The 27,349-nt window shown below is 37.6% G+C and overlaps 1 pseudogene; it reads right to left on the bottom strand.

Annotated features, from left to right (window-relative positions):
• Positions 1-2,371: 2,371 nt before the first annotated feature.
• On the bottom strand, positions 2,372-8,319 carry LOC114905834 (annotated as a pseudogene).
• Positions 8,320-27,349: the final 19,030 nt, after the last annotated feature.

Below are 27,349 nucleotides of genomic sequence, written 5' to 3'. Positions count from 1 at the left end.
TTCTTTTTCTATTACTTAAGGCATAGAGTTAGGTTGTTTATTTGGGATCTTTCTTGCTTCATAATGTAGTCATTTATTGATATGAAATTCCCTCTTAGAACTGCTTTTGCTGCAGCCCATAATTTCTAATATGTTGTGCTTCCATTTTCGTTTGTCTCAAGAAATTTTTAATTTCTCTTTTAATGTATTTTTTGATCCAGTGGTTGTTCAGGAGAGTGTTGTTTAATTTCTATGTGTTTGTGAATTTACCAATTTTCTCTTGTTATTGATTTCTAGTTTCATGCCATTGTGGTCAGAAAAGGTAATTGGTATGATTTCAGTCTTCTTCAAGTCACTAAGACTTGTTTTGTGGCCTAATGTATGGTCTATTCTAAATAATGTTCCATGTGCAATTGAGAAGAATGTATATTCCGATGTTGTTTGATAGAATGTTCTGTAAGGTCAATTGGACTATAACGTTGTTCAAATCCAAATCCACTGTTTCTTTATTAATTCTCTGGCTGATCTATCAATTGTTGAGAATAGGGTATTAAAGTCCCCAAATGTTATTGTATTACTGTTTATTTCTCCTTTTAATGTGTTATTGTTTGTTTTATATATTTAGGTGCTCCAATGTTGGGTGCATAAATATTTGCAATTGTTATATCTTCTTGATGGATTGACTACTTTATCATTATATTATGACCTTCTTTGTCTCTTTTTACCAATTTTAGTTTAAAGTCCATCTTTTTCTCGTATAAGAATAGCTACTTCTGCTTTTGTTTTTGGTCACCATTTGTTTGAAATGTCTTTTTCTATCCCTTCACTCTCAGTCTATTCATCTAAGGCTAAAGTAAGTCTCTCGTAGGCAACCAATCATTGGATCTTGCTTTTTTTTTTTAAATCCATTCAGCTATTTCATGTCTTTTGATTGGAGAATTTAATCTATTTCAGTTTGAGGTAATTATTGATAAATAAGGACTTACTATTACCAATTTGTTAATTTTTTTCTGGTTGTTTTGTAGATCCATTGTTTCTTGTTTCTTATCCTGCTCTCTTTTTTTGTGTTTTGATGCTTTGGGTATCAGTAAGCTTTGACATCTTTATCCTATTCTTTTGTGTAATTGCAGATTTTTTCCCTTATGGTTATCATGAGGCTTACATAAAATATATATAACAGCTTAACTTCAATGAAATTCCTAAACTTTACACTTTTCCTTCTCTTCCCTCTTACATTTTATGTTACTGCTGTTATAATTTACATATATTATGTTGTGTAACTAATAACAGATTATTGTAGTTATGGTTATCTTTACCACATTCATTTTCTTAAACATTTAAACTAGAGTTGTAAGTGAATTATGCACCACCATTACCATATTATAGAATCTAACTTTGAGTATATATTTACCATTAACAGTGAGTTTTTGCTACCTTTTTAATGTTTTTATGACGTTAATTAATGTGCTTTTACTTCCACTCAGAGAACTCCCTTTAGCATTTCTTGTAAGGTAGGTCACATGCTAATAAACTCCTTTAGCTTTTTTATTTTTTCAGGAAAGTCATTATCCCTCCTTCAGTTCTGAAGGACAGCTTCACTGGGTATACGATTATTGGTTGACAGGTTTTTTTCTTTCAATATTTTGAATGTCATCCCATTCTCTCCTGGCCTGAAAAGTTTCTTTTGAGAAATCTGCTGATAATCTCATGGGGGTTCCCTTTTATGTAACTTCTCTCTTTAGTCTTGCTGCTTTTAAAATTCTTCATTGCCTTTGACTTTTGACAATTTAAATAATGTCTCAGTGTAGCCCTATTTGGGTTCAACCTATTTGGGGTCCTTTGGGCCTCATGGATCTGGATGTCAATTTCTCTCCCCAGGTTCAGGAAGTTTTCAGCCATTATTGCTATAAATATACTTTCTGTTTCTTTCTCTTTCTTTTCTCCTTCTGGAATTCCAATCATGCAAATATTGTTTCTTTTCATTGTGTCCCATAAGTCCCATAGTCTTTCTTCACTCTTTTGCATTCTTCTTTCCTTTGCTTCTCTGGCTGGATAATTTTAAATGTCCAGTCTTCCAGGTTGCTGATTGTTTCTTCTGCATGGTTGAGTCTGCTTTTGAAACTCTATTGGATTCTTCAGTTCAGTTTTCATATTTTCCAACTCTAGGATTTCTGGTTGGGTTGTTCTGATGATTTCTATTTCTTTGCTGAACTTGTCATTTTGTTCATGTACTGTTTTTGTAATTTCAGTTTTTTGTTATCTATTCCTTGTTTTTAATTACAGGGTAACACAGTAAACTCCAACACAAAGGTAGGGATGGGGGAGTGCAAAAGGAATAAAGAAAACAGAACCAGTATTTCACAAAAGCATCAAGCCAGTGATGAAGTAGCAGTTAATGCTTTGCAGAGTCTTGAGGGTAGAATTTGCTCAGGGTGCTCTGAGGGATTCTCTTCAGCATTTCTTTGGAGAAGGTTTGAAGCAGCTGCCAGCCAATGTTCAAAGTCTCATAGACAGGGTGATTTTCACAAGGACTCTGAGCAATAAAGTTCTTCTCAAACTTCTGCAGAAATTCCAAGTAAAGAAGATCATCTGAGGTAAGGGCTTCATCTCCAACTACAGCTTTCATGGCTTGTGCATCCTTACCAATAGCATAGCATGCATACAGCTGGTTAGATACATTGGCATGATCCTTTCTGGTTATACCTTCTTCAATAGTAGACTTCATTAACTGTGATAATGAGGGCAGCACATTAATAGGTGGGGAAATCTGTCCGTGTGTAGATCTGCCCCTCTGTAATATATCCAGTCAAGTCAGGGATTCAGTGAGTGATATCATTGTTATGCATGGTGAGAATAGGAATTTGAGTAATAGAGTCATTTCTACCTTCCACTCGACCAGCACATTCATATATTGTGGGTAAATCTGTATACATATAATTTTGGAAGCCTCGTTGACCAGGAACCTCCTTCCTGGCTGCTGAAACCTCTCAAAGTGCTTCAGCATAAGAACTCATGTCTGTTAGGGTAACCAATGCATGTTTTTCATACTGATCTTCACTACTCAGCTGTGGTTAGAGCCAAGTGAGGAGTGATAATTTGCTCAATAGCTGGGTCTTTAGCCAAGTTAAAAAAGAGGCAGGCATTGCCCCTTGAGCCATTTTCTTCAAAGTCAGATTTGAAGAACCGGGCAGTTTCCATGTTTACACCCATAGCAGCAAATACAATCACAAAATTTTCCTCATTGTAGTCCACTACATCTTTGGATTTTTTTTACCATACCAGGCGGGCAATAGATTAGAGCTGCAATCTAATTGTGTGGTAAGCCAGCTTCAGAGAAGACAGGAATTTTCATGCCATCTATGGGCAAAATACCAGTCTGAATCATCTCCTCTGAATAGCTTCGACACTGAGGATTGATTGCCTGGCCCATGATGTCAATGAACTCTTCAGCCAGTACAACAGGACCTCTGTTGATTGTTTTTTCTAATCCATTGAATACCCCACCAAGCACCTCCTTAGACACTGGTGTTTGGAGAATATCCTCAGTAAACTCACAGGACGTTTTCTTGACATCTATACCTGAAGTCCCTTCAAATACCTGAACGACTGCTTTGGAACCACTGACTTCTAGAACTTGCCCACTCTGCTTCATGCCATCAGGTAATGTCAAGTGCACAATCTCAGCGTATCCGGGAAACTTAACATGAACTAAGATCACTAGTGGACCATTGACTCCTGATACTGTCTTGTATGCCCTAAAACAATTTCTTCATTGTTCTCATTTTAAAAGCATGCAAATATTGTTTTTCAAAGACTTTCTAAAATCAACTGTCTGGCTCATCACTTGTTCTTTAACTCTATGCTGCTGCTCAAATTCTAAAACTGAACTGTTCATTTTTTTGTGGTCTGGGACACTCTGTGTCATTACTGAAAAACAACCTTTCTCCAATGGAGTGTAGCCACTGGAGAAGTTCTTCGGTCACTGGCTAAGCACACACAGAATGTTGAGAAATCATAGTCATCTCCCTTAAGGGTTTACAACCTTAATCATGGAGTACTCTTTAAACTATGTTATTGTTTCAGTTGATACTCTCTGAATTGAGATTGAGTGAATAATTATATGGAAAAGTGACAGCTGCCCCTTATAATCTTTTCCTAGAAGCTGCCCCTCCTAGGGGCAAAACATATAAATGAAATTCATAAAAGAGTATTTATAATTGTTAGGTATAAATTTATTGTCATAAGAATGCAACATCTGTCAGTTACTTGACACATCTACTTCAGCTCACATAAACTCCCCAAAGGCATTCTCTAATGCAAATAATTCCCATTATAAAAAGCACATCTGGGAGAGGAGGGATAAATTAGGAGTTTGGGATTAAAATATACACACTACTGTTTATAAAATAGATCACCAACAGGGACCTAGTTTATAGCACAGGGAACTATACTCAATATCTTGTAATAACCTACAAGGGAAAAGAGTCTTAAAAAGAGTATATATACTGAATCACTTTGCTGTACACCTGAAACTAACACAATATTCTAAATCAACAAAAAAATTTTTTTATAAAAGCACATCTCCTCAAACCATAGAATCAAGTCTTTTCCTTCTTCCTTACACTGCAGTGCTGTCACATGACCCAGTGACTGATCAGGACAGGATTAGTCAGGCAGGAGAGCGCCCAGACTGATACTCTTCATCTGAAATTCTTTTTAACCAATGAGCCACAAACAGGCACTCTGGCAATTAACCAGTGCAAACATAGTCTTACAACCTGGGGAAACATCAGGTGCTTTCCTAAGTTTTAAAGAGTCTACTTCCAGGGCTCATCCCCAGTTCCTAAGGAAGCTATGAAGAGGTCTGATGCTACACAATTGTATTGTTTAGTAATCAAGAACCATTTCTTTCAGAACTGCTGAGCAGTCCACTTAAGCCTGGTTTATTAAGGCCTTTTTACAATCACAACACTTAAACATATCAGTGCATATGCTTTGGATATATGCTATATAATATGGGCAAAGCTGCTTGTCTTCCCCAAAGAGAGCCTTGAGCTGAAAAAAGTTAATGGTAGAAAAAGGTCAAACAAGACTTAAGAAACCTGGAATTTTCCTGCTCTGCCAATAATCAGGTGTCTAAATCCCGGCAAGCCCTGTCCCTCCCATAACCTTAGGCTTCTCACTGTAAAATGAGAGGGTTAGACTAGATGACCTGCAGGGTACTTTTCAGCTCTAGCCTTCTCTGATATCTAGGTGTCCTCCTGCAGAGCAGCCTCTCCACTGAACAACACCTCCCTCTGGCTGCGGGCCTGACCTCCATCCATGAAAGCAGTTTTCCTAATTTCATTTAGTTTTTTGTGTGTGTGTTCTTGTATTTTGCTAGATTTCCTTAAGAGAATTATTCTGAATTATTTGTCTGACAGTTCATAGATCTCCATTTTGTTAGCGTCAGTTCTTGGAGCTTTATTAGTTTCCTTTGTTGGTGTCATATTTTCTTGGTTTTTCGTTATCCTTGATTCCTTACATTGGTATCTGCACATTTGAGTAATTGGGGTCCTCATACAGGCTTTACAGGTTTGCCTTGGCAGAGATGGATCTTCACCAGTCAGCTCAATTTGGATCTCTAGGCATATTTGTTGGTAATATGCTTAGGCAAGTGGGGCCTACTCTTATGCTGGGGGTGGAGGGAGGCAACAGTTCAAGCTCTGAGGTTGGGGGTGGGAAGGTGTGCCACTGGCTGAGAACAGTTGGATAGGACTGCTGGCTTGGTTCCCTACCCAAGTAAGGCTGTTAGATGGTGCTGTACTTTCCTGGATTCTCTGGTCAGGCTTACTAAATGGTTGGGACTGGGTACTATATTCAGTAGTAGATGGGGCTATGAATTAGCTTCACTCCCTGGTAGGGTAGCAAGGACCTGTATGGGCTTATTGTTTGGGAACCCAGATCAGGCGACAGTGTACACTGAATTCCCTGATCAGGTGAGACCACCAGTTTTTTTCTGCAAATGGGGGAAGACATGGCTTGTGCTCTCTGTTCAAGTGCCACTCTAGTCTGGGCTGTTGGATGGGCTATGCAGCTTCCTGTGTGCTCTGATTAGGTTCCCTGGTTAGGCAGGCTAGAGGCTGTATTCAGCAATGAGCAGGGCTATGAATTAATTTTCCTGCCTGCGTGCAGTGAGAGAAGCAACATAAAGCCAGTAAAGCTCTTTGTTGTCTTAACTAAAGCCAACCTGCACTCCAAGTTCTCTGGCCGAACAGGTTCATTGGCTTTGCTCTGCAAACTATCAGCTCTGCCTGCCTGCCTCTTGCCTTGAGTGCTGCTAGGCTGCACAGCTTCCAGTTTTTTTGCCAGCCTTTCTGATCAGATGGGGTGAGAGATACAGTCCACAGTGAGTGGGGATATGTCTCAGTTCCCTTGCCTGGGCAGGCCCGCATCTTGGCTCAAGCATTGCTGGTTACACAGCTTCTAGGGGTTCTTGCCAGCTCTTGTGGTCAGATGGAGCTCTGGAGCCACAATGGGTGGGGCTATGTTTCAGGTCACTTGCTTGAGTGGGACAGTGAAGGGTCACTCCAGGCAACTCCCATTTTTCTCCAAGCAGGCTTTCTGGTCTTGAGGGGTTGGGAGATACCCTCAGCCTTGGCTATGAGTTAATCCCCCTGCCTGGGCTTAGCAAGAGAACCCTCCATGCCCAGTATTGGCTTTACTCTGGGGGCAATCAGCTCTGCATGTCTCTCAGCTGGAGTGTTGCTAGGCTACACAACTTCCCGGTGCTCTCACTAGCTACTCATCAGATGGGGCTGGGAGACACTCTTCCTAGTGGATGGATCTATGACTCAGCTCCTTGCCTCAGACTCCTTGGTCCAGGCTCTACGGCCAGAAAAACTCCTCATTTGAGTACCCAAATCAGTCAGATCTGCATCCTAATGGGTTCCCTAGTCAAAGTGCACCACTGACTTGGTTCTGCATATGGGCAAAGCCATTAATTAGGATTACTACTTGGGCACTGCAGGTATGAACTTGGTCTGCCAAGATCTTTGTTGCAAGCCCCTTCTCTCTTCTCCATAACAGTCAGATTCCCAGTGGTTGAGCCCTGCAGATTTCCCTGCAGTCTCCATGTAGCGAGACCAGAGTAGGGGCTCCCACATGAGTAGGGGCTCCAAGAAACTTAGGAGGTTTGTTGTCCCCCTTGCCTCTCCTTTCCCACTGGAGGAACCAGAGACTCAGGGAAGACCTCTCTGGGTGTTGCTACACTGGCAATGGGAGGGACAATGCAGTCATTGTGTAGCAGCTTCTCTTATCCTTCTGAAGCAGTATCTTTTGCTCTCTGTGGTGCAGGGGGTGCTTTAGTCTCACCCTTATTTCTAGAATTCTTTCAGTAGTGCCATGTACTTGAATAGATATTAGTTCTTCTTCTGAGGGGGAGTGAAGTCAGGAACGACTTATGTTGCCATCTTGGTGATATCACTCTCTCCACTGTGGGTTTTTTGGGGAAGGTTATTTTGTCAGTGGTCACTCAAATAAAAATGACCCTTCCCCCAAAAAAACACAAAAATTCAATATGTCAACAAACATAAGGTATTCATTTTTGGTGAATTATTTTCATTTTTCTATAATTCATTGCATTTGTCAAGAACATTCATAAAGATAACTTTCGGGTGATGATCCATTTCACTTTTTTTTCTGATTTCTGGTTTTAAACACTTATACAGAGAAACACAGTTTGCACTTCATGATAATTGTTAATATGTCTTGTAATTAGAGATCAGCAATTAGCCAGTATTCAGCATTAGCTTGAGCAATGTACTATTTAATGTATTAAGTACACTAAAACACAAAATAGCAGTTGCCTTGTTAAATTATGATAATTTAATGATTATCATAAGACCAGTCTCATGGAATTTAACCAGTCTTCCTTTGATCTCAAATCTCCTTTCTAAAGATTGCAAATTTAAGTTACATACATAGTATATTTATACATATGAAGTATTATATATACTATACCTTTGACTCATATTTCCTAATCCCATTTAACAAAATGAAATAGTAGTGATAGTGAGTCTTATAAGCTAAACTTTCCATATCTTTATCTCAAATGATTCTGTCATATCATTTTGCTATAGCAAAGTCTTAGTATTCATTATATTACCTTTACTAGAACTATGGTGATGATAACTATATATAGAAATGGAAATGCATGATACATACGAAAAGTGGCTTCATACGCATGGCTGAAGAATACTTGTCCCCATAATTTGCTTCAGGTCTAGCTGTTCCCAGAGAGCCATTCCAATTAAAAGATGGATGGATGTAAGGATTGTCCTCTTTGGGCTCATAAGTCATAATGCTATTTTAAATGAAAAAACAAACATGAAATATTTCAGGATATTTTAAAAATATCAAACACACATAGATTCTTATCACTATATTCTCTAGGAAGCAAATAAATGAAACCATCCAGAAGGCACATTAGATCGGTATAGCAGATTTACCAAAATAATGGCATCTTCATAAAACAAAGAAAATGATTCTGCTTTTATTCTATTCCTCACTAAGACTAGGGTTTTTGTTAGGGAATATTTCCTATGGTCTAAGAATGTCTGAGAAATTACTATGATACTTAGATAAGTGAAGGAAATACAATTTAAAAAATCTTACAGATTAATCTAGGTCAGTGCTTTTTTCCTCAGGAAATGTGTTATCTTCTGGCATAAACACAATTATGTATGTATTCATAGTTAGAAACACTGTTATCTCTGACTATGCCTCTCCTTCTCTGCAACCCCACCTCCTACTGAAAAATAAATACATAAAATTTTCTGCTAAAATTCTTTCCAAATAATATCCTGCTTTCTTTCTTTTTCAGTATTTACAAGCTTTAAATTTCCTTTTAAGGGATTGCTTACTTGTAATTTCTTCCAGAGAACTGTTGTGGTGGAGATACAGGACTTCTAGGAAGGATGCTCTGAAGGGATGAACTCCAGGGATTCTGCAGGTAGATTTTGTTTTTTGTTTAAGGGAGAGAGGAAAGGTTTAGCCATGATTTTAAGGAAATTTGAAATACAATGGCTCATATTGATACCACATGCTAAATATCTAAATGTTAAGATACCTCCAGGCCTGCTCCTGAAAAATGACAAATAAGCAAAGGTATTATTAAAAGGCAAATGTTTACATATTATAGTGGTAATTTAGCAGGTCTTTGTCTATTTCTATCTATTATCTATTTATATTTATCTATCTTTCTCTCTATGATGTAGAATGGCTTACTGAAGGGGAAATGCAAATGGAAGATTCATTTCAGCTGGTACTCTAAGCAATACGTGAAGCTTCCAGTCAAAAGAATTAAATATAAATCCCCCTTCCTATTGTCATAGTGTGAAAAACGCTAATCCCCAGACAAAACAGAGTTGACAAAAAGTAACTTAGAGAATACTGAAGCTGAATATAGAGAGCTGCAACATTAAACAGTTACAGCATACAGCAGAGTTTTGGAGGGAAACAAATACAAATCAATTGATAAAGAGTTGGTTCTTAAAGACCATACTTTAAGTACATAAGCAAAGAGTAAATTGTAGCAATATGGACTTTGAAATAAGAAATTGGCATTTTAACACAGACATGAGGCATATAAGTGGATCCAGACCAGATCTACACAGAGCCTATTCTTACAGCCATACTGGTTATGTGTGGTGGGTACATAACATTGTGACATAGCCATTTTGATGGAGCCATATTGAAATCAAGGATATTTTTATATAGGTACTTTGATAGAGATATTTTGACATGGGGGAATTTGATGCAGACTATAAAATAATCCATTGAACTTTCTGATTAAAATAAGATTAAATTGGATGTGAAATATATACCATGACTCATCCTTAAGTTTAAGCTCATGTCCATCCACAACCACCCCTGGAGGAGGGGGTGGTGAGGAACCTTGGATTGATAATAATGTTGGAGATGAGATAAAGGTTAAGTATAATCTGGGAAAAAAAAAACTGATACAAACAGGAAGAATGAGACAGACTCAATATTTTTCCTCTATTGTTTAAATATTTGCCTTTGGGCTTTCCTTTTCTGCTTTGTTTTTGCAATCTTCTTTAAAATAAAATTTAAAAAACCCACAAAACTAAAAAAGAAAACCATGACTCTTGAAAGTGTGATTTCAGTGAAGCTTGGCAAGAAAGCTTCACTTGTGTCTATAGCCAGTCCCTCTTTTCTTGGCTCCCTGATGTCATAGTAGACAGAATCTCGGGTTCCTGAGCATTCTGTACATCAGTTCTTAAAGGGGCTACCTTTCCTTCCATTGACTTAATTTCATTGGTCCAGGCCTTTTTCTCCAGCAGGCAAGAGAGAATAGCATATCTGATGCAATGAAAAGAGAGCTATCTAAAATTTGGATTTGCGGACCACAGAACAGATTTTCTAGCTGAAGCAGTATGGATATATTTGGGGAGAAGGATCCCATAGGAAGTAGTAGGTGAGTCTTGGCTACTATATAGAGGAATGCTGCATACTTCCCACTTGTCCATTTTGGGCCTAATTTAAATTCATTAAGCCAGACCTGGGCCTTGATACAGCTAGATAGATGTAGAAAAGTGTTTCAGGCAGAACCTAAGGAGTATAAACTTATAGAATAGAAGTCAGGGTCAGATTGACATGGTGACTTATTTATTTATTTATTTTTTGAGATCAGGTCCTAGGGGTGGTGGTGATGGTCATGTGATCATAGTGTGACACCCTACTCTTTTTTTTTTTAACATCTTTATTGAAGTGTAATTGCTTTACAATGGTGTGTTACTTTCTGTTTCATAACAAAGTGAATCAGTTATACATATATATATGTCCCCATATCTCTTCCCTCTTGCACCTCCCTCCCTCCCACCTTCCCTATCCCACCCCTCTAGGTCATCACAAAGCACCCAGCTGATCTCCCTGTGCTATGTGGCTGCTTCCCACTAGCTATCTATTTTATGTTTGGTAGTGTATATATGTCCATGCCACTCTCTCACTTTGTCACAGCTTACCCTTCCCCCTCCCCATATCCTCAAGTCCATGCTCTAGTAGGTCTGTGTCTTTATTCCTATCTTGCCCCTCAGTTCTTCATGAACTTTTTTTTTCTTAGATTCCATATATATGTGTTAGCATATGGTATTTGTCTTTCTCTTTCTGACTTACTTCACTCTGTATGACAGACTCTAGGTCCATCCACCTCCCTACAAATAACTCAATTTCGTTCCTTTTTATGGCTGAGTAATATTCCATTATATATATGTGCCACATCTTCTTTATCCATTCATCTGTCGATGGACACTTAGGTTGCTTCCATGTCCTGGCTATTGTAAATAGAGCTGTAATGAACATTTTTGTACATGACTCTTTTTGAATTATGGTTTTCTCAGGTTATATGCCCAGTAGTGGGATTGCTGGGTCGTATGGGAGTTCTATTTTTAGTGTTTTAAGGAACCTCCATACTGTTCTCCATAGCGGCTGTATCAATCTACATTCCCACCAACAGTGCAAGAGGGTTCCCTTTTCTCCACACCCTCTCCAGCATTTATTGTTTGTAGATTTTTTGATGATGGCAATTCTGACTGGTGTGAGATGATATCTCATTGTAGTTTTGATTTGCATTTCTCTAATGATTAATGATGTTGAGCATTCTTTCATGTGTTTGTTGGCAATCTGTATATCTTCTTTGGAGAAATGTCTATTTAGGTCTTCTGCCCATTTTTGGATTAGGTTGTTTGTTTTTTTGTTATTGAGCTGCACGAGCTGCTTGTAAACTTTGGAGATTAATCCTTTGTCAGTTGCTTCATTTGCAAATATTTTCTCCCATTCTGAGGGTTGTCTTTTGGTCTTGTTTATGGTTTCCTTTGCTGTGCAAAAGCTTTGAAGTTTCATTAGGTCCCATTTGTTTATTTTTGTTTTTATTTCCATTTCTCTAGGAGGTGGGTCAAAAAGGATCTTGCTGTGATTTATGTCATAGAGTGTTCTGCCTATGTTTTCCTCTAAGAGTTTGATAGTGACATCCTACTCTTATGAGCCCATAGGGGTTCAGAAAGAATAGCAGCTAGCTATGAAGACATTTTTCTCCACAATCAATGACTGTATCAGCCTCTTGAGGTAGAATGACTATATAATTTATTGCCCAAACCAGAACACTTATGAACGTGACAGGGGTAACTGTTCATGTTTACATTGGAACAACCAACAGAAAGTGGGGCTATCCTGCTCACCCTACATTGAAATCACTGTTGTTGTACCCAAAAGCTGAGCCTCCACCTGTTTTTCAGAAATACAGTCAATACGGCTTCCACTTTCTCCATCAAAAGAAATTTCTCTTCTATATCTTACTTCAGAAAACCTTGAAATACCCTATTTGGTATTACATAGGCACAATCATTAATTCCATTGTTCAGCACCCACAAGTAGGTTGACCCTGTGAGTGTGTGAGACAGATGTGTTCAGTAAAGCATTAAGCCATGGTCCACCTTGACAATTTCAAAGGAGAATGAAAAAGCCATGTGGAGGGAAAAATTAGCATATAATAAGTGTAGAAAAGTCAGCAGATTCTGATTTAAATCTATGATCAAAGAGCAAAACATCATGTGAGGGTTGGGAAAATTAAAGAAATCAAGAGAAGTCTCTGGAACTCTGTGATGACATTCCAAAGAGCAAAATTTGTATGTAGGAAGACCCACAGGTCATTCTAATCTATCTGGGACAGCCTGACTAGGTGCCCCATGTATTGAGAGTCAGAGGCAAATTACTTGTCCTATTCATTCTCTTCTCCAATGCCAGTGAAGTTTTTCCAATTGTTACAGATCAAGGCTCTTTCTAGGGCATCAATACCTGGAACCAGGAGTAGACTGCGCCAATGGAGGGCTGGATTTTAGTTTCTCAGATGAATTTCATATTTTAAAATGTATGATTAAAAATCTCCAAAGGGCCAAACAGCACTGTCTAGCAATCCTACAATTTCCTAATTTATTTTCCTATTCTCTGAGACAACTATTTCACCATTGCGTCTCTCCACAAATCTTCAACTTCTCCTCTATGTTCTTTATTCCCAGTTAATGACCTCACATCTTATTTCACTAAGAAAATAGGAACAGTCAGAAGAGAACTATTTCATTTTCCAACCAGCAAATTTACCAACCGACCTGAATCTGTATCCACATACTCTATTATGGATAAAATGTCTCTTGTATCAAAGACCAACTCTTCCAAATGTTCTCAGGATCCCTCTTTTTGCCCTCCCATGGCTTTTCTTCATGCAATTATTAGCATTCTATCCCATAGTGTCACATTTTTCCCTCTCAACTGGATCATTCCTATTAATATGTAGATTTGCATTACACAAAACTCTCTTAACTCCACATAATTTCCCAGCTGCTGCCTCATTTTTCTGCTTCTTACGTGAAAACATCACAAAAAAATGTTGTCACCCTCATTGTAACCGTTTCCTCACCTCTCTTTCACTTTTCAGTCCGTGTCAGTCTTGCTTCTGTCCCCACCACTCTGCTGAAACAGCTCTTGTGAAGGTTACCAGCCATCTCATTTTACAAAATCTAATGTTATTTCTCAGTCTTCACCTGACTTTATCTCTCAGTATCATTTAATATACTGGATCATTCCCTAATTCTTGAAATACTTTCTTTTCTCTCTTTGCTTCCTTGAGACTACACTCTCCTAGTTTTTCTCCTATTGCTGTATATGATCTATCCCAGATCCTTTTTCTGGCCCAGCTTCTCCTTTGCTACATGATCTCTAAATGTTGGAACACCTGAGGGCTTGTTACCAACTTCTCTTTTCCTCTATATTTATACTCTGTCTATAAGTCCAGTAACATGACTTTAATTAGCACTCATATCCTGATGACTATCAAATTCATATCTCCAGTTTGTACTTGTCCCCTGAGATCTAAATTCATATATCCAACTGCCAACTCAAGGCCTCCACTTGGAAGTCTAATAGACATACCCAACTAACCATGAAAAACCCAAAAAATTTGACCCCTCTTCCATCTAAAAACACTCTGCTTTTCCTCCAGTATTCCTCATAATCCGGTTGCTCAAATCAAAATCCTTGAAGTCATCCTTTGTTCCTCTCTTTTCCTCATGCTTCATATACACTCTGTCAGTAAGTTTTCAGCATTCAGAATCATTCCCATGGAGAAAGTCCTCCAGTGTGACTTTCCACTGAACTAATAACAAAATCAAATCCTACATACCTTACCATATCCTACAAAACCCAGTATAATCTGCTTACCTCACCAGCAATTCAGTCATGTTGAATTTCTTTTTTTGAGCACATCAAGCCTGTTTTTTCCCTTAGGGTTTTTGTACTCTTTCTGCTTAGAAAGTTCTTTCCCTGACTTTTTATATGGAAGTGTTTTTTTACAACTTTCAGTCTTAATTTAAATATCACATTTTCAAAAAGTCATCTCTAACTTTCCCATCTAACGTTTCCCCACTCCAAGTCACTATTATATCACTGTTTATTGTACTTATGGAATTTATCACAATCTGAAATTATCTTATTTATTTACTTGCTTATTTTTTTATTGTCTGCCTCCTCTCCCTTCTCTAATGTAAGATTAATGAGGACAAGACTTAATCTCAAATACCACTGTATCCTCAGAGTATAGAACAGTTCCAAGAACATAGTAGGCATTTGGTAAATTTTTTGTTCAATGGATAAATGAATAATGATATCTAATGAACACAACTGAGTGCATTTTTATGTTAAGAACCAAAGTGAAACATTGGTTCCTTCTTGTTTGGAGTCTGCAATCCCTTTGCTGTGACCTTCTACTTTAATGGCCTCATAATATACCTATCTTGAAAGAACATCAAGCACAGATGAGGAATAATCTGAACAATAATAAGGCATAGTGGGCTCTCAATCAGAACTAGTGTACTGATTATCTAGGATATTTTACTTCTCTATCCTTCTTACTGCCTGCCTGTTGGTACCTTTGTGCCCTCCTAAGGTGAATAAGAATGAAAAAATAAAATTTGATACTCAAACTTTTCAATTTGGTTTCCATTAGCAGCTTTAATCAAAAGTTGGTAGAAGAAAAATTATTCTGAAAGGAAATTTGATTAATTTTCTGTTTAGAGATTTAATATATCCACATTTCCTCTTGTCTCACCTCTTGGTCAGGACTAAAGATAATTAAGCATTGGGAATTTAAGATCTGGTGAATAGTGGTCACCTATCCAGGGAAAAAGTGAGTCAAAGAAACGGAAGAAAGTGAAAGAGGTAAGTACTCTTTAAACCCCACTCTAAGATTACTCCAACAGAAAGGAACTGTTTCTTTTCCTGCTTCTGCCTCAAATAATAGTCTTGTCCATCAAAAACAGTGACTCTAGACCCTGCTAGAGTTCTTTTGGATCAGTTGTGAAGTGAGTCTTTAACTTGCTAGACTGGCCTGTGAAACTCAGAGAAAAGTTTCACACCCATGACAAACAAAACAAAACAAAACAAAAAAACACATCCATAAGTATATATAAAGTATGTATAAACAGAGTTAAAACAACTCATTGAGAGTACAACTTAAAAAAGATCAAGTCTATATTAACACATGATACAGTCTTTAAAATGGGCCTTGAAACTAGCATAATAGAGCCTTAATCTCCTTTAAAAATTCATGTTAATTAGCAACATCCTAGGCTCTGTTTAAATTCTCTCTAGCCAGAAGCACCAAAGTCTAATGAAATTAAGTATTTTAAAGTTTCGAGTAAAATTTTTCTTACTTTTGATCTAAGAAACACATACACATACATGCACACAAAAACATACACACAAACACACATTTATGTGAGTGTGTTGGAAGCTACATTAAAATGCAGTCACCTCTTTGGGTTCTATTTAGTACCACAAAACAGTATCCTGAGGTATTGTAGACCAGAAAGAGTGAATGCATTTGCCAAAGGTATACATTTTACAACGGTTGTAATTTAAATCCTGAGACAGTATGACTCATGTTACTCACAGTTTCCTCCATTAGCACTACACCTAATAGAGCAACCATATGTCTTACCTTTTTATAGGGACAACACTGACTTCATGTAACTTTTTTTTCAATAATGGAAATTTGCTAAATGTATTATAATGCCAGGGACTTCCCTGGTGGCACAGTGGTTAAGAATCCACCTGCCAATGCAGGGGACACAGGTTCAGTCCCTGGTCCAGGAAGATCCTACATGCCATGGAGCAACTAAGCCTGTGCACCACAACTACTGAGCCTGCACACCACAACTACTGAAGCCTGATCACTTAGAGTCTGTGCTCTGCAACAAGAGAAGCCACCGCAATGAGAAGCCTGTGCACCGCAACAAATAGTAGTCCCCGCAACTAGAAAAAGCCCACGCACAGCAACGAAGACCCAACGCAGTCAAAAAGAAATAAAATTAATGAAAAAATAAGCATGATGCCATACCTCTGCAAGAACTAGCATTGACATATATACACTACCAAATGTAAAATAGATAGCTAGTGGGAAGCAGCTGCATCGCACGGGGCGATCAGCTCAGTGCTTTGTGACCTCCTAGAGGGGTGGGATAGGGCGGGTGGAAGGGAGAGCAAGAGGGAGGGGATATGGGGATATATGTGTACAAATAGCTGGTTCACTTTGTTATACAGCAGAAAATAACACAACACATTGTAAAGCAATTATACTCCAATAAAGATGTTAAAAAAAAGATTAGATGAGGTGACTATTTACCTCCCAACAAAAGAAATATACATTGCAAATAAAAAATAAATAAATAAATACACAGGGTAAACAAAGAATGTTGCCTGCCCTTCCAGTTCTACAAGGATTAAGTTGCAGCGCACTGCAGTGTGGCCTGAGGGGAATTCAGGATGGAAAAACAGGAAGCATTCTGTGTTTTGGGTATACGGGGCCCCTCAATAGTTAAGATGCACATCTAAGGAAGAATTTCAGTGACCCTAGATTCTTGCATCTTCCCATACATAGAAAAGCACTAAAATCATTAACTTCAGATTTTTTCTTTAGCTTATGAGAACTGGCTTCATTATTTTATAGTAGAATTTTGAACTTGTGTCTCTTTTGAACGAATGACAGGGTCTAGTGATAAGACAATAAAGTACAACTGCTAACTGAATAAGTTCCATTTCATTATTAATTTTATTAAATAGCAGAGTATTTGTTCTAACATCTAGTATACCTTTTAGTGGGTATTACCTAAGATATCCTGTCATTAATGTTCATAGTTCTCTTATAGCACATTTCCTAGTGATTAGCCTTAACCCAGTTATCATGCCTATTAGGAGAATAATACAAACTGGATTGAGTTCCTTGAAAAATAAGACCATCACCTTTATCCAGCTGGGTTAGACACCAACATGTGTGGATTAACCATCTGTAGATAATCATGAGTTTTTAGTATTATTACTATTATTAATTTATTCTTATATCAGATGACTATATCTTATTCAAACAGGTCAGACACTATTGGATATGGACATTGGTTATTAGAATAGAATTTTCCTGGTGAGAGAAAATGTCCTTTATTTTTGTTATTTCTAAATTTTATTTCTGCTATTTCTAATTTTATGTATCTATATTACAGGCTAGACTATTTTGTCCTTAGCTCATGATGACAAATAGAGGCACATTATTGGCCAAGTGTAGCTGTTTTATAACCATAATTTCAGAATAAATATGTTTCAAAATAATTGTATTAAGACCATTCTGCAATAACTGTAAAGGCTACAACTGGACATTATATTTATTTGTAATTCAGTAAAAGAACATTTTTAAGCATGAATACATAAATGCTCATATTTTTAAGTTTTTTCATTTCTAAAAAAGAGTTTGACAATCATACTTTTCAGTTTAGTAATAGATTGGTATGGGAATAAATCAGCAAGGAAATGATTAAAAAAGAGATAAGAGGTTACTTTCTGTGAGCATTCACTTATTGAATGCTGCTATTAACTATTCTGACCATGCTGTATAGTTAGCGGCTGTCTGGCTCCAACTGTGCACCATCCATATTAGAGCGCTACATGACAATTGAATATTAAATCTTGCCAAGTAGCATTCATAGTCTCATGTTACAGATATCTTGCTGTGCCTGATGTCTGAAAGCTCCATGTATGATTCAAGTGGTTATTAGCATTAATTTCATAGAGAACTTTTATCTGAGATTTTGAAGCAACAGTTACACAAAGTTGCTCCCTTTTTGGGTGCTATGCAGCTATCAGGAAATCTGTGATTACATTTAAGCCTAGGACTGTGGGGAAAACAAAAACTGTTCCACACTTATTCAGAATTCAGCAAGTTGAAATGCTGAAACCTGGATGAAGACCTTTTGATACAACAAAATGCCACAACAAAATTTTGTTTACTTCCAAAAAGGACCCCCTTAGCAGCAAGTTTTCTGAGATATCATGCCCATAGAATGAGAGATAGAAACTTTCAAAGAAAGAGCATTTTAGCAAAGCTAACAGAAATGAAGCTTCACAGTTTCTGTGTTTGGCCGATATGACTAAAATCACTGGAGCTTGAAAGAATTTGGTATGGTTATTTTGATAAGCCTAATGGTTAAATTATATTGCTGCTTGGGTGAGCTAATTAACTGCATGATCAACAATTTGTTCTATACACTGAAATAAAAAATCCAAAAATATTGTGAACAATTTGGCAAACATTGATATAAATAATGCTTTGCTTTAATACGTATGAGAGTTAGAAGTGAGAAGTAAAAGGTGGCACTGTTTACTAAATATCTGTTCTTCATCATCATTAAAGAAAATTAATTGAGCGTTCACGTGGTACATAGCACTCATATAAGCATACAGAAATATCAAGATGAATTTTGTCACATCCTATTTATTAAGAAATTTGCAATCCAAGTGGAAAAGTAATGAAGATATTTCCTCCCAATATTTTATAATATCTCCATTTTGAAATATACTATTTTGCATGTACAAACACGTTTGAGAAACCTATCTCTGCATGAAAAGGCTGTGGCTAATTTATATTAACAATTATTTTCATTTAGATATTCCGTTTTATAATTTTAACTATTTTTACTTCTTACAATAAAAGACACACACACACACACACACACACACACACACACCTCTTCCCAAACGTCTCCTTAAATCTTTCCACTTCCCCACATGTCACCCAACTCATAGACATGTAAAACTATCTTCAAACCCACACCAGCCTGGAAATTTTAAATTTAATTATTTTATGGAAAGTATGAAAAAGAGAGCACCATATACCCACTGCATTAAAGCATATTTATTTTGCATTTTCACGTGTGTGTTATGGCCAAATATCTTACTTATTTTTTAACATCATTATTGGAATATAATTGTTTTACATTATTGTAAAACTTATTATTTGTAAAAATAATTTGTAATTATTTGTAATAATTTATTTGTAAAACACTTACTTTTTAACATCATTATTGGAATATAATGGTTTTACATTATTGTGTTAGTTGCTGCTGTATAACAAAGTGAATCAGGTATACATAAACATATATCACCATATCTCCTCCCTCTTGCATATCCCTCCCACCCTCCATATCCCACCCCTCTAGGTGGACACAAAGCACCGATCTGATCTCCCTGTGCTATGTGGCTTCTTCCCACTAGCAATCTATTTTACATTTGGTAATGTATGTGTGTCTATGCCACTGCCTCACTTCGTCCCAGCTTACCCTTCCCCCACCCCATGTCCCCAGGTCCATTCTCTACGTCTGTGTCTTTATTTCTGCCCTGCCCCTAGGTTCTTCAGAACCTTTGTTTTGTTTTTGTTTTGTTTTTTTAGTTTCCATATATATGTGTTAGCATACAGTATTTGGTTTCTCTTTCTGACTTACTTAAATCTGTATGACAGACTCTAGGTCCATCCACCTCACTGCAAATAACTCAATTTCATTTCTTTTTATGTGTGCCACACCTTCTTTATCCATTCTTCTGTCGATGGACACTTAGGTTGCTTCCATGTCCTGGCTATTGTAAATAGAGCTGCAATAAACATTGTGGTACATGACTCTTTTTGAATTATGGTTTTCTCAGGGTATATGCCTAACAGTGGGATTGCTGGGTAATATGGGAGTTCTATTTTTAGTGTTTTAAGGAACCTCCATACTGTTCTCCATAGTGGCTGTATCAACTTACATTCCCACCAAGAGTGCAAGAGGTTAATTTTCCTCTACACCCCATCCGGCATTTATTGTTCGTAGATTTTTTGATGGTGGCCATTCTGACCGGTGTGAGGTGATACCTCATTGTAGTTTTGATTTGCATTTCTCTAATGATTAGTGATGTTGAGAATCCTTTCATGTGTTTGTTGGCAATCTGTATATCTTCTTTGGAGAAATGTCTATTTAGGTCTTCTGCCCATTTTTGGATTGGGTTGTTTGTTTTTTGATATTGAGCTGTATGAGCTACCTGTATATTTTGGAGATTAATCCTTTGTCAGTTGCTGCACTTGCAGATACTTTCTCCCAGTCTGAGGGTTGTCTTTCGTCTTGTTTATGGTTTCCTTTGCTGTGCACAAGCTTTTAAGTTTCATTAGGTCCCATTTGTTTATTTTTGTTTTATTTCCATTTCTCTAGCAGGTGGGTCAAAAAGGATCTTGCTATGATGTATGTCATAGAGTGTTCTGCCTACGTTTTCCTCTAAGAGTTTAATACTGTCTGACCTTACATTTAGGTCGTTAATCCAGTTTGAGTCTATTTCTGTGTATGGTGTTAGGGAGTGTTTTAATTTCATTCTTTTCCATGTAGCTGTCCAGTTTTCCCAGCACCACTTATTGAAGAGGCTGTCTTTCCTCCATTGTATATTCTTGCCTCCATTATCAAAGATAAGCTGACCATATTTGTGTGGGTTTATCTCTGTATTTTCTATCCTGTTCCATTGATCTATATTTCTGTTCTTGTGCCAGTACCATACTGTCTTGATGACAGTAGCTTTGTAGTATAGTCTGAAGCCAGGGAACATGATGCCTCCAGTGCTCTTGTTCTCTCTCAAGATTGCTTTGGCTATTCAGGGTCTTTTGTATTACCATAAAAATTGAAGAATTTTTTTGTTCTAGTTCTGTGAAAAATACCATTGGTAATTTGATAGGGATTGCATTGAATCTGTAGATTGCTTTAGGTAGTATAGTCATTTTCACAGTGCTGATTTATCCAATCCAAGAACATGGTATATCTCTCCATCTGTTTGTATCATCTTTAATTTCTTTCATCAGTGTCTTATAGTTTTCAGCATACAGGTCTTTCATATCCTAAAGTAGGTTTATTCCTAGGTATTTTGTTGTTGTTGTTGTTGTAATGGTAAATGGGAGTATTTCCTTAATTTATCTTTCAGATTTTTCATCATTAGTGTATAGGAATGCAAGAGATTTCTATGCATTAATTTTGTATCCTGCTACTTTATGAAATTCATTGATTAGCTCTAGTAGTTTTCTGTAAACGTCTCTGATATACTCTATATACTGTATCATGTCATATGCAAACAGTAGCAGATTTACTTCTTCTTTTCCGATTTGAATTCCTTTCATTTCCTTTTCTTCTCTGATTGCTGTGGCTAAAACTTTCAAAACTATGTTGAAAAAGAGTGGTGAGAGTGGGAAACCTTGTATTGTTCCTGATCTTAGTGGAAATGATTTCAGTTTTTCACCGTTGAGAATGATGTTGGCTGTGGGTTGTCATATGTGACCTTTATTATGTTGAGGTAAGTTCCCTCTATGCCTACTTTCTGGTGGGTTTTTATCATAAATATGTGATGAATTTTGTCAAAAGCTTTTTCTGCATCTATTGAGATGATCATATGGTTTTTATCCTTCAATTTGTTAATATGGTGTATCACATTGATTGATTTGTGTATATTGAAGAATCCTTGCATTCCTGGGATAAACCCCACCTGATCATGATGTATGATCCTTTAAATGTGCTGTTGGATTCTGTTTGCTAGTATTTTGTTGAGGATTTTTGCATCTATGTTCATCAGTGATTTTGGCCTGTAGTTTTCTTTCTTTGTGACATCTTTGCCTTGTTTTGGTATCAAGGTGATGGTGGCCTCATAGAATGAGTTTGGGAGTGTTCCTCCCTCTGTTATATTTTGGAAGGGTTTGAAAAGGATAGGTGTTAGCTCTTCTCTAAATGTTTGATAGAATTTGCCTGTGAAGCCATCTGGTCCTGGGCTTTTGTTTGTTGGAAGATTTTTAATCACAGTCTCAATTTCTGTGCTTGTGATTGGTGTGTTTATATTTTCTATTTCTTCCTGGTTCATTCTCAGAAGGTTGTGCATTTCTAAGAATTTGTCCATTTCTTCCAGGTTGTCCATTTTATTGGCATATATTTGCTTGTAGTAATCTCTCACAATCCTTTGTATTTCTGCAGTGTCAGTTGTTACTTCTCCTTTTTCATTTCTAATTCTGTTGACTTGCGTCTTTTCCATTATTTTCTTGATGAGTCTGGCTAATGGTTTTTCAGTTTTGTTTATCTTCTCCAAGAACCAGCTTTTAGTTTTATTTATCTTTGCTATTGTTTCCTTCATTTATTTTTCATTTATTTCTGGTCTAGTTTTTATGATTTCTTACCTTCTGCTAACATTTGGGTCTTTTGTTCTTTGTTCTCTAATTACTTTAGTTGGAAGGTTAGGTTGTTTATTTGAGTTGTTTCTTGTTTCTTGAGGTAGGACTGTATTGCTATTAAATTCCCTCTTAGAACTGCTTTTGCTGCACCCCATAGCTTTTATGTCGTTGTGTTTTCATTGTCATTTGTTTCTAGGTATTTCTTGACTTCCTCTTTGATTTCTTCAGTGATCTCTTGGTTATTTAGTAGTGTACTGTTTAGCCTCCATGTCTTTGTGTTTTTTACAGATTTTTTACTGTAATTGATATCTAGTCTCATAGCATTTTGGTCGGAAAAGATACTTGATACGATTTCAATTTTCTTAAATTTACCAAGGCTTGATTTGTGACCCACGATATGATCTATCCTGGAGAATGTTCCATGAGCACTTGAGAAGAAAGTGTATTCTGTTGTTTTTGGATGGAATGTTCTATAAATCAATGAAGTCCATCTTGTTTAATGTATCATTTAAAGCTTGTGCTTCATTATTTATTTTCATTTTGCATTATCTTTCTATTGGTAAAAGTGGGGTGTTAAAGTACCCTACTATGACTGTGTTACTGTCGATTTCCCCTTTTATGGCTGTTAATATTTCCTTAAGTATTGAGGTCCTCCTTTGTTAGGTGCATAAATATTTAAAATTGTTATATCTTCTTCTTGGATTGATCCCTTGATCATTATGTAGTGTCCTTCATTGTCTCTTGTAATAATCTTTATTTTCAAGTCTATTTTATCTGATATGACAATTGCTACTCCAGCTTTCTTTTCTTTTCCATTTGCATGGAATAACGTTTTCCATCCACTCACTCTCAGTCTGTATGTGTCCCTAGGTCTGAAGTGTGTCCCTTGTAGACCGCATGTATACAGGTCTTGTTTATGTATCCATTCAGCTATTCTATGTCTTTTGGTTGCAGCATTTAATCCATTTACATTTAAGGTAGTTATCAATATGTGTGTTCCTATTACCATTTTCTAAATTGTTTTGGGTTTGTTATTTTAGGTCTTTTCCTTCTCTTGTGTTTCCTGCCTAGAGATTTTCCTTTAGCATTTGTTGTGATACTGGTTTTGTGGTGCTGAATTCTCTTAGCTTTTGCTTGTCTGTAAAGTTTTTAATTTCCCTGTCGAATCTGAATGAGATCCTTGCTGGGTAGAGAAATCTTGGTTGTAGGTTTTTCTCTTTCATCACTTTAAATTTGTCCTGCCACTCCCTTCTGGCCTGCAGAGTTTCTGCTGAAGGATCAGCTGTTATCGTTATGGGGATTCTCTTGTGTGATATTTGTTGCTTTTCCCTGGCTGCTTTTAGTATTTTTTCTTTGTATTTAATTTTTGATAGTTTGATTAATATGTGTCTTAGCGTGTTTTTTCTTGGATTTATCCTGTATGGGACTCTCTATGCTTCCTGGACTTGATTGACTATTTCCTTTCCCATATTAGGGAACTTTTCAACTATATTTTCTTCGAATAGTTTCTCAGTCTCTTCTTTTCCTCTTCTTCTTTTGGGAACCCTATAATTTGCATGTTGGTGTGTTTAATGTTGTCCCAGAAGTCTCTGAGACTGTCCTCAATTCTTTTCATTATTTTTTCTTTATTGTGTGCTGTGGTAGCTCTTGCCACTATTTTACCTTCCAGGTCACTTACCCGTTCTTCTGCCTCAGTTATTCTGCTATTGATTCCTTCTAGATAATTTTAATTTCCTTTATTGTGTTGTTCATCATTGTTTGTTTGCCCTTTCGTTCTTCTAGGTCCTTGTTAAAGGTTTCTTGTATTTTCTCCATTCTATTTCCAAGATTTTGGATCATCTTTACTATCATTTGTCTGAATTCTTTTTTAGGTAGACTCTATTTCCTCTTCATTTGTTTGGTCTGGTGGTTTTTACCTTGCTCCTTCATCTGCTTTGTGTTTCTCTGTCTTCTCATTTTGCTTATCTTACTGTGTTTTAGGTCTCCTTTCTGCAGGCTGCAGGTTCGTGTTTCCCATTGTTTTTGGTGTCTGTCCCCAGTGGCTAACGTTGGTTCAGTGTGTTGTGTAGGCTTCCTGGTGGAGGGGACTGGTGCCTGTGTTCTGGTAGATGAGGCTGGATCTTGTCTTTCTGGTGGGCAGGACTGCATCCGGTGGTGTGTTTTGGGGTGTCTGTGAAATTATTATGATTTTAGGCAGCCTCTCTACTAATGGGTGGGGTTGTGTTCCTGTCTTGCCAGTTGTTTGGCATAGTGTGTCCTGCACTGTAGCTTGCTTGTCATTGAGTGGAGCTGGGTCCTAGAGTCGAGATGGAGATCTCTGAAAGAGCTTTTGCCATTTGATATTATGTGGGGCTGGGAGGCCTCTGTTGGACCAGTGTCCTGAACTCAGCTCTCCCACCTTAGAGGCTCAGACCTGAGACCCGGCTGGAGCACCAAGACTCTGTCAGCCACACGGCTCAGAAGAAAAGGGAGATAAAGAAAGAAAGAAAGAAAGAAAGAAGGAAGGAAGGAAAGAAGGAAGGAAGGAAGGAAAAAAGGGAAAGAAAGAAAGGAAGAAAGAAAGAAAGAAAGAAAAGAAAGAAAGAAAGAAAGAAAGAAAGAAGGAAAGAAAGAAAGAAAGAAATGTTATTAATTTAAAAATAAAAATATTATTAAAAATAAAACAGTAATAGAAATAAAAAAGAATGAAAGAGAGCAACCAAACCAAAAATCAAATCCACCAATGATAAAAAGTGCTAAAAAATATAGTACAAAAAAAAGAAAAGAAAACCGGAGACACAGAACCCTAGGAGAAATGGTAAAAGCAAAGTTATACAGAGAAGATCACACAAAGATGCATAGACATACACACTCATAAAAGGAGAAAAAGGAAAAAAATATATATATATATAAAAAGGAAGAGAGCAACCAAATCAGTAAACAAATCAACCAATGATAATAAGCTCTAAAGACTAAACTGAGATAAACTTAAAACCAGAAACACATTAGATGCAGAAAGCAAACCCCAAGTCAACAGTTCTCCCAAAATCCACTGCCTCAATTTTGGTAAGATTCATTGTCTATTTGGGTATTCCAGAGATGCAGGGCACATCAAGTTGATTGTGGAGATTTAATCCCCTGCTCCTGAGGCTTCTGGGAGAAATTTCCCTTTCTCTTCTTTCTTCACACAGTTCCTGGGGTTCAGCTTTGTATTTGGCCCTGCCTCTGCGTGTAGGTCTCCTGAGGGCGTCTGTTCCCTGCCCAGACAAGACAGGGTTAAAGGAGCAGCTGATTAGGGAGCTCTGTCACTCAGGCCAAGGGGAGGGAAGGGTACAGTTGTGGGGCAAGCCTGCAGCAGCAAAGGCCAGCATGACGTTGCAACAGCCTGAGGCGTACCGTGTGTTCTCCTGGGGAAGTTGTCCCTGGATCACGGGACCCTGGGAATGCGGGGCTGCACAAGCTCCCTGGAGGGGAGGTATGGATAGTGACCTGTGCTTGCACACAGGTTTCTTGGTGCCTGCAGCAGCAGCCTTAGCATCTCATGCCCATCTCTAGTGTCTGTGCTGACAGCTGCAGCTCGTGCCCATCTCTGGAGCTCATTTAGGCAGTGCTCTGAATCTCCTCTCATCGTGCACCCCAAAACGGTGGTCTCTTGCCTCTTAGGCTGGTCCAGACTTTTTCCCAGACTCCCTCCTGGCTAGCTGTGGCACACTAGCCCCCTTCAGGCTGTGCTCACGCAGCCACCCCCAGTCCTCTGCTTGGGATCTGACCTCCAAAGCCCAAGCCTCAGCTCTCAGCCACCACCTGCCCTGGTGGGTGAGCAGACAAGCCTCTCAGGCTGCTGAGAGCTGGTCGGCACCAATCCTCTGTGCAGGAATCTCTCTGCTTTGCCCTCTACAACCCTGTTGCTGTGCTCTTCACTGTGGCCCCAAAGCTTCCCCCCCACCCACCCACCGTCTTCACCAGTGAAGGGGCTTCCTAGCGTGTGGAAGCTTTTCCTCCTTCACAGCTCCCTCCCAGAGGTGCAGGTCCTGTCCCTATTCTTTTGTCTCTGTTTTTTCTTTCTTTCTTTTGCCCTACACAGGTACGTGGGGAATTTCTTGCCTTTTGGAAGTCTGAGGTCTTCTGCCAGCGTTCAGTAGGTGTTCGGTAGGAGTTGTTCCACATGTGGATGTATTTTTGATGTATTTGTGGGGAGGAAGGTGATCTCCATGTCTTACTCCTCCGCCATCTTGAAACTCTGCCCCAAATATCTTTTTACATACTACATTTTTTACATTCAAGAAAGGTAAAAAATTATTTCCAAAGAGATATTAAATGGTAGAATATGCTTAAAACATACCAGAGACCATTCGTAGAGTCATAGTATTTTTTAGATGAACAAATTAGAAACTATTAGAATTCTGTGGTAGTCTGTTTTCTCTTTACAATTATAGAGTAAGGGTTAGAAATTTCCAGAAATTTAAAAGGTCTAGAACTTTTAAAAAATGAAGCCTTGTTTTATTTTGAGAGGTATGCATTTTAAATGTACCAAAAAACCCAGAAAAAATGTACAGTCACTTAACCTATCTTATTGTTGATTTCCTCATTATTAAAAATAGGATTAATAAGACTATGCAGGGGCAGTCATGAAGATTAAAATAGATATCCTATGTTACAGACATTCTGTGATTTAAAAATGCCTTGTGTATGGGACGTGTTCAATAAATGTTAGTTGTTCTCTACTCCATTACCTTACTTATATCCCAGAGTACCTCAATCACAGTAAAGTCTTAATGATACTGAATGGAC

Source organism: Monodon monoceros, unplaced genomic scaffold, assembly GCF_005190385.1.
Source record: "Monodon monoceros isolate NGI ecotype Baffin Bay Population unplaced genomic scaffold, NGI_Narwhal_1 Super_Scaffold_22, whole genome shotgun sequence".
Lineage (NCBI taxonomy): Eukaryota > Metazoa > Chordata > Mammalia > Artiodactyla > Monodontidae > Monodon > Monodon monoceros.
The sequence above is the reverse complement of the archived record's forward strand: the minus strand, read 5'-3'. Positions and strand labels throughout refer to the sequence as shown.